Genomic DNA, 13,762 nt, shown 5'->3' on the forward strand with positions numbered 1-13,762 from the left:
TGTATTGTCTGATTTTTTTGGCAGCGTGTATCTATCTGGGGAGATATGTAATTTGGAAAATAGTTATATCTTAGTTTTCCCATTTGTTGCACCAGACAGTGCAAGTGAAAACAGATTCCTCCTTTTGCAGTGACTTCTTAAATGCCCTCTGGTTCTATCACCTGCCATAGAAGCAGCTACCTCTCAAGAAAAGTTTGCAAGGTGTTAATTCAATCTTTGTGCCCTTACAGGCTGACAGATAAGACTGCTGATGAGGTGTGATTTTCCAGTTTTGCCCTTCGGTCCCATGAGGGTTGTGCTGGCACTTGGTTTGAGAACACTATTGAATGGATGTTTTTGCCAGGCTGGCTGGCATTTGATATTTGTATTGTATTGATACAGTATTTGCATTGGCATCATGTCTGCTAGGCTCATTTTTTTTCAATGTTGATGTTAACAGAGCAAAGCTTTGCTTTTTTTGTTGTTGTTGTTAGAAGAAAAAATAATATTTTTCCTTCTGTTTTTTTTTAATCCTTACCCAAGGATATATCCATTGATGTCAGAGAGAGAGGGAGAGACAGAGACAGAGAGAGAGAGACAGAGAGAGAGACAGAGAGAGAGAGAGAGAAACATTGATGTGAGAGAAACACAAAGTTTTGCCTCTCACACCCCACAACTGGGGACCAAACCCACAACCTAGGCATGTGACCTAATCGGGAATCAAACCCAAGACCTTTTGTTTTATGGGACAATGCTCCAACCAGCTGAGTCACACCAGCCAGGACAAGAATAAAAATGTCTTGATACTTAATCTATGGATGTGATTTTGTCAGGTAAATTCCTTAAGCTAATTTTCCCTTGAAAATATTTGAGTTTCAATTAAAAGAAAAAGTTATAGCTCTATATTGTTTGCATTAAGTTATGTTTAAATAAAGATGAGGAGGCAGGAGAGAAATATCAATTCTACCAAATCAATTTCTGGAACATAATTAGTCTAGATCATGTAGGCTTTCCAATTTTGTTTTGTTTTGTTTGTGATGTTTTAAATAAAGATATCTATCATCTCCAAAACTTTTAAATTGACATAAAATCTTTATTTTAATACTTCAGGTTTCTTCCCAAGTCAAAAATCAAACCCAGCCACACCGTTCTTGAAATATATCCATTACAGATTTCACCAGTCTTTTTCAAACAACTGTGTTTAGATAGTGAAGGCAACTACTTAATCAACTGTGTTCATATTTTAAAAAGCAAGTAAATTTAGCTTGTGAGACTATAAGGGACAGACCATTGCCAACAAATGTAGGTCCAAAAATCAACTGCCAAATTTTGATGATCTCGCCTGCTATAATTCTGATTTATAAGTGTTTTCCATTCTTTGTTATCTCTTTTCCTGGACAATGTAATAACCTAAATACTCTCCCTGACTAGGTTCCTTTGAGATTCATCAGCCTTTGAGATTCAACTGTGTGAAATATATTTCCAGTCACATTGCTACATATGTCCCTGTCTAAAAAGATTGCAAATCTCTTAGTCTTGAGGTAGATTCAAACCTCTCCATGATCTGGCCTCAAATAGCTTCTCCTGGGTCCTTAAAGGCAGGCCCAGGTTCTACCCAGGTAGACACAAGTAGTGCCCAGGAAAATTTGTTAAAGAATCCTGTACTACCTGTTGCCATTGACTAAACAAGACTTCATTCCTACTCTCATTTCTTGATATGATGTGGAAGTTTTATAATGTTTCCCCTACCTAAAATGTCTTCTTTTCTTCCATCTCCTTTATACATCTTACAACCTACTCTTTTAAGGCACACTTCAAATGTTTCCTTTACCAGAAATCTCTGATTTTGAAAATTGAATTACTTTCCTCTCTGAATTTCCTTTCAGAACATTTACAACATATATTAAATTCTGCATTATGTCATACCTATTTGTCAATTTGTCTTTGGGAATGGAAATTGTGTGATAACCATTTTTTGTTTTACCTACCCTGCTTAATATCATATTATTAATCAGGCAACACCGGCAACTCCTGCGGCGCACCTGAAGCCAAGCTGTATTGACTCTGTCTTTCCCTTGGATCCTTCAGCTGCGAAGAGAGGGGGGGTCTGCTGCATGGGCAACAGCAGACCCTCCATATCACCCTGCCGAGGCTCTGTAGCTTCAGCTTCACTGGAGAGGACACTCCAGCGTCATCGCAAGATGTCGATTCAACACGGGAGGAGACAGATACCATGTCACTCCCGAGTCGGACTGCACAGCCATTCTCGGCGGTGCAGATAGACTCTTAAGAAGCTACACCATCATCTCTCGAGACGGACGGCTGCCGACGGAATCAGGCAATAACAAACTCTTGTATTTTGAGACTAATCATGCAAGAGACTTATTATGTAATAATCTACTAGAGTCAATCAAATAAGTTGTATCTTTTCCTCTTAAAAGTACCTTTCTAAAGTTAATATACTCTTACATTTCAGTGTTATAATATGTTAATGAAGCTTTTTGTAAAGAGATTAATTGAAATGTATTAGTTTAGATGAACCAAAGTAACAACTAGTTTTCCATATAAAAATTTATTAAATTCTATTTAAGAAAAATATCTACCAAATTAATTCTTTACAATATTGTTTCTCTTTTTTGTTTTACCTGTTACCTTCTTTTGAGCATAGATTTAAATGTTATTGAACTTTTTTCCATTACCATTTATCCCCCTTGCCCCCTCTTTCACCTCCACCTACTCCTCTTCCCTTGCTCCTTGCAATCTCTGCACTGTTGTTCCTATAATTGCTTATTGCGGAAAAAAAATCATGTTCCTTTTCTAGTCATTCTTAGAGTCAGTTCTAATCTATCTTCTGTCCTTTTTGTGTGTTTGTTTGCTTGCTTGTTCTTTTCTTTAGTTACATTCTTGACCTCATTGAATAGCGTTGGGTCTCTTGGGCGCCCTCTGCATTCACTTACTGGCCAACTGCTTTTGTACATCACCTTTATGTTCTTAACTCTATAACATGCAAATTTGCAGCTTGTCTTCTGTCACGGTGTCTGTCTGTTTCTCTTAACAATTGAAACAACTCATGGATCATCAAACTTACTCTTAAGAAGAGTTAATTTCTAGAGATACAATTTGGAAGGGAAGGTCATTCCAGAGAACAAACTTCCCTTTTTTTTATGGTGTTGACCCATCTTTCACTTAACACCAAATGTATAAACCCATGAGTGACTGTATAACACACTGAACTTATGGTGAAGAACTCAGGTGCTATAGTCAGATGGAATAAGATCCAAATACTGACCCTGCCACATACCGGCTTCTTAAGCTTGGACATTTTATCTAACTTCTCAGGACTTTACAAGTGAGGCTAAGAGTCCCTGAGTTAAAGTATGTAAAGCACTTTGCCCTGTATCTGTCAGCGAGTAGGTTTTCAACAAAGAGTAATTATTGTCATTATAAGAGTAACCTGGGGTTAACAGCAAAGAGGAAAGAATATTCCAGATCAAGTACCATAAAATAAAGATTTAAATGATCAGAAGGTGAACAAGAATTGGAGGGCTCTAATCTGACTTGAAAAAAAAGAACAAAACAAAACCTTGCTTCCAGGAATGATAGCTGGTAGATAAATGTGGTACTTGCTTACTCCCACAACCACATCAAAATTACAACTAACCTACAGAAAAGCCATCATTCAGAACTGCCTGAAGTCTAGCTGAATAGAAATCCTACAGCTAGGGATATAAAGAAGCCACACTGAGGCTGGTTGCAGAGGTGGAGACATAGAACAAGTTGGTCTGACATGGCAGATAAAAATGGGGAGGGATATCTCAACTGTGCAGGTCCCTCATGAGGAGCAAGGGGTCCCACCCCACACTAGAACCCTTAGCCCAGGGTTCCAGTGCTAGAAAGAGAAGACTCCATACCTTATGGCTTTCAAAACTAGCAGAGATTGAGGCTGAGAGAGGTGAAGGTCTTCTGGAGTCCCAGAAAGTTCCTCTTAAAGAACCCATGTACAAATTTACTCAGACTCAATCTCTCTGATTTCCAATGCTGGATAGCAGCTCAAAATGTAACAAGGACATATGGGGAAGAACTGATGTGTCCAGTATCAGGACAAGAGCTGAGGTGAAGCTTTCAGATAAAAGGGCTGGCAGAGGCCATTTTTCCTCTTTTGAGCCCTGACAACACAGAGCCAGCAGGGGGTGCCATATCTGAGTCCCTGTCAACCTGGCTCACACTGTTTGCCTTGCCCTGGCGATTACCCAAGGCCCTGCCCCACCAACTTGCAGGCCCACCCAAGCTGTTTCCAGTGGCTTTTCCATACAAATGGCCTGTCTTGGCTCATGCCTCAGACTTTTCTAAAATCTTTCAAACAAGTAGTATCTAGCCTCAGCATGCCCTGTACCTCTGGTAAGTGATGCCAGGCCTGGCACTAGCAGCAGCCAGCCTTGGTTCCAAGCTTGGCCTCTCCCGAAAACCTCTAAGCCCAGCACAAATAGCAGATAGCTGCAGATCACTTTGTAACTCATGCTGGATGGCCCCTGGAAGAACGCAGGCAGTGGCTGACCTTGATTTGAACCTCCTGGGAGGCCCCAGAGCCAGCACACCTGGTGGACAGCTTCAGACTGCATCAAAGCACCACCCAAACACCTCCACAGTCAACACACTGAAGTGCAAACTCAGCAAGCAACAGACCCCACTGAAGCAATTCCTGCTCTATAGAGTAGGCCCCTGCACATGGTGTTGCAGCCAGTCCTTGTAGCAAATGGGCCTTGAGGTAAATACCTCCCACTGAGTTGCCAACAATAGTCAGGGCTCAACTACAACAGGAGGGTGTACATAGCTCACACAAGGTGGGGGTGCATCTGGAGTGCCCAGCTTAGATGAACGAGGAGGCTGTGCAACTGGACCCTACAGGACACCTGCCCTGTTAGGCCACTGTACCAAGCCCAGGAGACATAACAGCTCTACCTAATACATAGAAATAAGCAAAGGGAAGCTGCCAAAATGAGGACACGCACACACACACACAAATGGCCCAAAAGAAAGAACATAACAAAACTCCAGAAAAAGAACTAAACAAAATAGAGACAAGAAATTTACTAGATGAAGAGTTCAAAACACTGGTTATAAGGATGCTCAATGAACTTAGGGGAAGAGTAGATGATCTTAGAGAGAACTTAAAAAACATGAAAATCATACAAAAGAAACAATCAGAAGTGAAGGATACACTAACTGAAATGAAGAATAATTTACAGGGACTCAACAGTAGAGTAGCTAAAGCCAAGAACCATGATTTAGAATACAAGGAAGCAAAACATGTCTAATCAGAACAGTAAAAAGAGCCCTGGCTGCTGTGGCTCAGTGGATTGAGGATCGGCCTACAAGCCAAATGTCGCTGGTTCGATTCCCAGTCAGGGCACATGACTAGGTTGCACGTCAGGTCCCCAGCTGGGGGCGCAAGTGAGAGGCAGCTACACAGTGATGTTGCTCTCCCTCTCTTTCTCCTTTCCCCTCTCTCTAAAAATAAATAAATACATAAACAATAAATAAATAAATAAATAAATGAACAGTAAAAAGAAAAAAGACTCCAAAAAATGAGACTAGTATAAGGAGCCTCTGATACAATTTCAAGCATACCAATGTTCACATCATAGGGGTGCCAGGAGAAGAGAGAGAACAAGGAATTGAAAACCTATTTTAAAAAATAATGACAACTTCCCTAACTTGGTGAAGGAAATAAACATGAAAGTACAGGATGTGCGGAGTCCCAAATAAGATGAACCCAAACAGACCTACACCATAATTAAAATGCAAAAGGTTAAAGACAAAGAATCTTAAAATCAGCAAGAAAAAAACAGTTAGCTACCTACAATGGAGCTCCCCTAAGACTATCAACTGATTTGTCAACAGAAACTTTGCAGGCCAGAATAAATTGGCATGAGATATTCAAAGTGATGAAAAGTAAGGACCTTCAGCCAAGGTTATTCTACACAACAAAGCTATCGTTTAGGATCAAGGGACATATAAAGAGCTTCCCAGAAAATAAAAAGCTAAGGGAGTTCATTACCACCAAATCAGTATTATGTCAAATATTAAAGGGTCTTCTGTAGGAAGAAGAAAAAATATATAAATATTAAAATGGCAATAAATACACATCCATCAACAATTGAATATAAAAAACAAAATAAATGATCAATCAGAGCAGAAACAGACTCATAGATACAGAGAATATTTTTGATGTTTGTTAGATGGGTGGGGGTTTAGGGGTTGTGTGAATCAGATGAAGGGATTAAAACATACAAGTTGGTAGTAACAGAATAGTCATGGAGATGTAAAGTACAACATAGGAAATATAGTCAATAATAGTCTAACAACTAGCCCTAGCTGGGTAGCTCAGTTGGTTAGAGCATTGTCCTGATATGCCAAGGTTACCAGTTCAATCCTTGGTCAGGGCACATACAAGCATCAACCAATGAATGCATTAATAAGTGGGACAATAAATTGATGCCTCTCTCTCTCTCTCTCTCTCTCTCTCTCTCCCTTCTTCTTTCTCTAAAATTAATCAATAAATAAAATTTTTAAAAAAATAGTCTAATAACTATGTAAGGTGTCAGATGAGTGTGAGATTTATTGGGATGATCACTTAGTAAGTTATATAATATCTAATCAGTGAGGTGTACCCCAGAAACTAATATAATAGTATATGTCAACTGTAATTGAAAAATCAAAAAATGATTTTTAAAAAACTTGTTGAGGTGGAAAAATTAAGTAAACAGAAGGACAACACAGAATATCATGCTAGAAAACTTGTATTTGTTTCAATAAGAGGTACTTGATATATGTTCCTGAAGAGGGTGGCATAAAGTATGAAAAGTCACATGTCAGAAGTAGCATTCTGAGAGCAGCCTGCAAGATAATATAATCTAAGGCAGAGAGATGGAGGATAGGAGCTCTCAGGAACATAGCAAAAAATCAACCAGGTGACCATGAGAATGTGGGTCTTGGAAACAGAGAGATAGAGGGGTTGTTTTCAATTGAAGTGGCACAGACAAGGAAGAACCAATAAGACTTGACAACTTACAGGAAAAGGTCAGATAGTATCTTAAGAGAATGGTGGCTCCATGAATAGAAGTTGGCAAACTGGGAAGCAGAATTATTTTTGGAATGGAATATGTTTTAGTCCATTAGGCTGCTGTAACAGTACACCTTGGACTAAGTGGCTTATAAACAACAGAAATTTATTTCTCACAATTCTGGAGACAGAGAAGTCCAAGATCAAGGTGCTGGCAGATTTGGTGTCTGGTGAAAGCCCACATCCTGGTTCATAGATAACTATCTTCTCTCATGCCCCACGAATTTTGGGGAAACACGAACATTCAGTATATAGTGGGATACAATAAATTCAGTTTAGATAATATCACTTTGAGTTGCAACGAGATGACGGATAGCGAATATTGCTTAGGTCTGAAATAGAGAGATTGCTAACCAGTACTACATTTTAGTTCACTCCAAAGGAAAAGATTATTGTAGGATGAGTGCCAGCAACAAATTTTGCTTATCCCACAATTGTGACCCACACATGCTTTATTTTTCGAACCTTCTTAAACCACAATATAGGGATGAAGTTTGCTAAAACTCCTCTCTTAAAAGAGCTTATCACTACTTTAATTATACTAATTAATATTCACAGCACCATAGCATAGGAATGAGGAACAAAAGCAACACTTCCTATATTCCCAGGGTCATAAAATGGCTTTGCTGTGGAGTAAATATCTACCCTTAGATCCAAACACACTGTGGAATCTTGCTACAATCTTATTCACAATGGAAGTCATAGATGGTAGGTCCAATTAGAGGAGTGTTTCTCAATGGGGGATAATTTTGCCTCAGAGGATACTACTGGCAATGTCTGGAGACATGTTTTAATTGTCACAACTTGGAGATGGGTTCTACAGGCCTCTGTTGGGTAGAGGCAAGAAATTCTGGTAAACAATCTACAGTGCACAGGATGGCCACCCACAACAAAAAGTTATCTGGCACAAACTGTCACTGGTGTCAATATTGAGTAAGCCTAAATTAGAGTGACTTTCAAGGAATTTACTTGTTAGGTTATGTCTTAGACTCCTCTATATACCCAAAGTACTTTGGAAAGTAAGTATTTGTTCATTGTTTGTTAATGTGTTCACTGAGACACCAAAATAAGATCAGCATAAGGTGTGTTTTCTGTCAAGGTTTTTCTCATGGCATGATACTAAGGCAGCATGTACTCTCTCTGGGTTCTGGAAACTGGCAATATTGAATTAAAGACCAAGACACTCTTTTTGCCCTTAAGTTCAAAACCAATATACTTGCACCTAGTTTCTTTATTGAAGAGATTTAGATTTAAAAAAATGAAAGTCTAAATAATTTTAAGGATCTTACAAAGAATTCTGTGTGCTAAATTCCATTGATGAAAAGGGGAAAAAAAAGAAATAGATCAAAATGTCAGTTTGCCCTTAAGTGATGTATTAGCTACAAGAAATCTCATTACAATTTGATGTCTGAATCCCTTGAAGGAAAGATCTTATATTGTGAAGGTAGCATATGTGTCATGTGATGTAAGTACTTACTTTTATTGAATAGGTAAGTATATAATAGCTAAAAGACCCATAAATCAGCTAAATGTTCTCTCAATTTATAGAGAATATTTGATCTGAGAACATTACTGTCTGGTGAACGACGGGGAGGAAAAGGAGACACGAAATGCAATAGAGATGGATATGGTGGGTAATTCCTTTGGATTCAGAGTCTCAGATTTCAACTCACACAGGGACAACCTGTACTGTTTCTGTACTGTCCATAGATTGCCCAGGCAATGTTAAAAATTTAAGACTTGCATATTAGACTTGGTGAAGGGGGAGTTACATGCATATAACCAAATCACTCCAGAGGGATATCCAAAAATAACGGGAGAGGATAGATGCAGCATAGAGAAATTCAAGAAAGTCATTTTTCATTGGACTTTTATTTAAGCAAATTGAATGGTGATGAAAGAAAAATGAAACTATATTTGGTCAATATCTGTCAGAGAGCCTAGTTCATCAGCAGAGCAAGAGACTTCTCTGTCTGGCAGCTAACAATGAAGAAGAACAGATATAAATGGCCCAGAAGGTGACCTGGCATTTGCCTAGAGGTTAGAGAAATGAACTGAATTGTTTTTCTCTGTTCCCACAGATGGAGAGGGGGGGTGAGTTTTTACTACCCATGGAAATTTTCCAACCCCTTTCTCTGTAACTTTTTATTTTCTAACATGTACAGGTTCTCATTTTTTAACCTTTTATAATTAACATCTTACTTCCTTTTATTCCCTGCTGCCAAATACTTGAACTAAAGATCTAAAACTACTTTCATTTCCTCATCAGCTTCCTAAACCCTTGGCAGTCTTACTTCTAGCCCTGGACTGATACCATTTTCTAGGCACCAGAGGTCCCTCTTAACATAGTAGAAGTATTGCAATCATGGCTAAGAGCCTTGGTCCCCAACTAACTCTATTAAAACATTAATTGTCTTTTTTTAATTTGTTTCACATCTTTATAAACCACTGTGAAGAACTGAAAGTACTGAAAATTCTCCTAGCCTTCCAAATTCTCTAAGCACTCCTTTTTCCTACTCTAGTTTCCTACTCTAGTTTTTTTTTTTTGGTGGTGGGGGGGGTCGCTTCCTGACCCAAAGTATTTTTCAGAGCTTAGTCCCTTATTATCTGCTAACCCAGCTAACCCATACAGGCTCTGTGTCATTTACAAATAACCTTTAAACAACATGCTTATCCTCAAGCAGTTTATGATCTCATTGCTACAATGTGAAGCAAAAACACAAGTCAGCATATAAACCAATGCGAAATCTACAGAGAACTTCCATGTCCATTCACATAACATTACCTAATAAAGGATGGATAGATGAGTGGATGGATTGATGGATGGATGAATGGATGCATGGATGAATTGTGAATAGTTGCACAGAAGGAGCCAGATTGGTGCTGGAAAACTTAGGGAAGAGTGTAGGAAAGTGAATGAAAGAGATTTAATTTGGTCTTGAAGGCAAAATAGAACAGAATAGTAGATTGAGAGGAAACCTTCCAGGCAAAAGCAACAGAATAAGCAAAGCTTTGGAGATAAAAATAAGAATAGATTGTTTCTGGTGCTCTCTCATCTATAGTTTTCTCATCTGCACAATGGGGTTCTTAATAGGAATCACTTTAAGATTGTTAAATGACTGAATATTTATAAAATGTGTCTGTAATGCCAGACACAGAATAAACATTCAATAAGCATTCCATTATAATGATCCTATTTGGACGAAATGAATCTAAAATATCTATTTACAATAAAATATACCAAACAACTCTCTACTGGTATTCAAGTGTACATAGTTGTATTATTTATTGCACTGCAGAATATTCAAAAAGTGCTGAAGCATTTTAGGAAACAAGAGGATACTTAAAAAGACCACGTTCTTACCTGTTGATGCTTACCTTCAATAATTTAAAGTATGTATTATTTAAAAATGCTGTTCATATAGTAACCTTTACTATGATAAATTTGGGTATTAGCTGCTTCTGAACTTTTGAACCTGTTGTGGCATTGAATCCACAACCAATTTACAAATGCTTCTTGTCATTTTATAATTCATGAAGTTAAATAACTCCTGTTTGCCATCGTTATTGAGGGAAAAGGTATTGAACTTGTAGGCCTGAACTCAAAATGGATTTTTCATACACCTAGAAAATGTTGATTGGTGAAAGCTCCGTTGTACATCTTCTTGGGTTTATCACTAAGTAAGATTTATATTGTGGCAAATATTGTGGTGCAGCTCATGCCCGCCCTCTGATTTGAGGTTTCAGCTATTTGCTGGGGCCTATTTTCTTCCTCTTATATCTTTTTCCCCCAAGATTACCTCTCCTCACAATGAAGGTAGTAACACATTCACATCCAATTTTTTTTTTATTAAATTTTCTCACTTACAATATTTTTTATTCCAAAAGTTCCTGAAACCTCACGTAGCATTAATTTATTCATTGAACACATACACTTTAACAGGCATGGTGCTAGGTGGTAAAAATATAAACACAGATGTAACATGGTTTCTAATTTCCAGGACGCACTCTCTTGTGTGGCAGAGACAGAAGGATAAATTAAATGACACGGTTAACTGAAATTATGCAGGTGCTGAAATTACACTTGAGGTGCCAGGGAAGACTCCAAGAAAGGGCTGGCATTGGAGCAGAGGCTAAGGACAGCAGGTGCAGAGGCATATGTATGTCAGACAGGTAGGGATACTGACACCTTCAGTGAGGTCGGGAAAAAAAAATGGAAAGAAATGAGGCTGTAGAGACCGGCAGGGCTGGGGCTGGTGTATGCACATTGTAATGACCTTGTCCACCTAGACAAGAAATCCAAAATTTTACAAGAAATGTATTATATATTTTTTTTGCAAAAGGCTTCTTTTCTTTCTATACATGAAACTTTGATAATTCCATCACCATATTACCACATTCACGCTTCAGATACTCTACTGCATAAATTATATATAATATAAATGAGTAATTTTAAAATATGTTAATACTTTCTTTTTTCTTTTGAGGTGTAATTGACATACAACCTTGTATTGGTTTCAGGTATGGAACATAATGATTTATTTATGCTTTTATTTACTTCATTACTATCCTTTAAGGGACTTTAATCAGCAAAGTGTGATCAAACTTGAATAACATTCCATTTCCTTCACAAACTATTAGGACAATTTCTAATCCCTTTGACCTTTACTTGAGCACTGAATGTTATTATAACCAGAAAAAAAATGTGTTTGTAAGCAAAAACAAAGATTCTATTAAGTTATCTTCATGAATGTTCTAATCTCATCTCCATTTAAACCTAATTTAGCTTTATGGCTCTTTTTAATCTAGCCAACTAAAAAAATTTTTAATTCTAATGTTTCTTATTATTCTCATTTTCCAAGTCCTTATTAGATTTTTATTCCACATTCAGTCATTTGAACTGTGCTCATCTATTTGTTAATATATATTCTGTTGAGTACCCACTCTGTAGTAGGCACAGCTGGGTTCTGAAATACTAAGTTCAATAAGACATAGTCCTGCCTTCAAAGAGCTTATGGTCTAGTGGGAAAACCAACATGAGAGAAGTAATCCCATAATACAGACATCTGCACATGGGGAGAAGCCTCTAGGTTATAACGCAGAGTCACAGGAGGAGGAGACTTTTGAGCTGAGTGTTACAGGACAGCTTAAAGAATGCAGAGGGTGCAAGTGATGAGATGTGCACAGTTCAGCAGGCCCTGTGAGTCTCCATGAGACGCCACTTGTTTGGTTACACTCCGGGAAAATATAACTGGAACAAAAATCATGATAAGATTCCAAATTAGTTAACTTCAAATTATATTTGAATGTTTAAATTTTCCTATCCAAAAAGTATCCTTCAGGTTTTCAAAGAAATAAGCAAGAGAAAAAATAATAATGTTAATGGCCATGGTGTGTTTTCACCTGGTCAGTAGTGTCTGGAATGACTTACCTATCAGATTCAGATTTAGTGAACAAGGAAGTGAGAGGGTAAGTTAGACTAAAATAAATAAGTCTCCCTAAAGTCATTGTCATGTTCTTATCTAATATCTCACCACTCTGAGCTTAGAGGATATGTCAAGGATACTGAATAATACAGATTGGCATGAAGCCAACAAGTTCTTAGTGTTTAGACCACTCTCTTCCAGATTTCCCTCTCCCCCACACTAATCTGTCCTAAATTTCTGTTAAAGGGGAAGAAATATCTAAAGATATGCCTATTATTTAAAATAATACAAAAAACACTTTAAATAATAAGTTGCGCAAAACAATAGTGACTGTTTTGTGATAAAATAAAACTGACTTATAGTTCTTACATGTTTTATATAGACTAAGAGGAAGAAGAAAGAGGCATTTTATCACATTTAATCAAAGGACTATAATGTTTATGTGGGCTTAGTATTTTTCTCTCTCTAGTATTTTTTGAGCATTTATTTCATGCCAGGTGCTAGACTAAGTTATTTGTATACACATTGTTATTTAGTATCCATGAAATACATACTAACAGAATTCCTCAGAGGCAACTGAAGCTCAATTAGGTCAAAAATGTTTACTAAGGGCTTAGGGCCAGTAAGTGACAGAATTGGGATCTCTGCTTAAGACTGTGTATAACACCCTTCTTTAATCCTAGCCAACTTACCTTTTCTGTTTAGAATATGGCATTTGCCATATTCTCTGTGTTTTTTCAATTTTTAACTTCTCATTTTGCCCTTATATCTGCAAATCTTCACTCTCTAAGAACAAAAATTTATAAAATCTGAACTCGCTTATTTTATTTTTTTGAGAAGCTATCTGCTATTCAAGAAGATAAATTTATTTTAGATTGCTAAGTACATAAAATGGACTAAGTATATATATTATGCAAACACATAAGAGAAAATTTGTAGGAATTCATTTCATAACAAATAAAGCAACTTTCAAATTACTTGGAGCCTAAGGAAGCAGAAAGTGATGAAAGATGAGATCACCTTCTGACTAAGTGCCATGGGGTATCCAGGTGATGAGCCCTGCTTGCTCCTTGGTTGGATGCCACTACCTTGACAGAAAACTGAGCTTTGTGACTGAAAGTACTAGAAGACCAGGTTTTGCTGGGAGTTGCATATTTTGCATTTCTTAGCATATCTCTTAGCTACCCAGTGTTGAAAATCCGTTTCGATCATACTGAGAATGAGTTTTGAGCAA

Source organism: Furipterus horrens, unplaced genomic scaffold (assembly GCF_987537825.1).
Source record: "Furipterus horrens unplaced genomic scaffold, mFurHor1.1.pri manual_scaffold_3, whole genome shotgun sequence".
NCBI lineage: Eukaryota > Metazoa > Chordata > Mammalia > Chiroptera > Furipteridae > Furipterus > Furipterus horrens.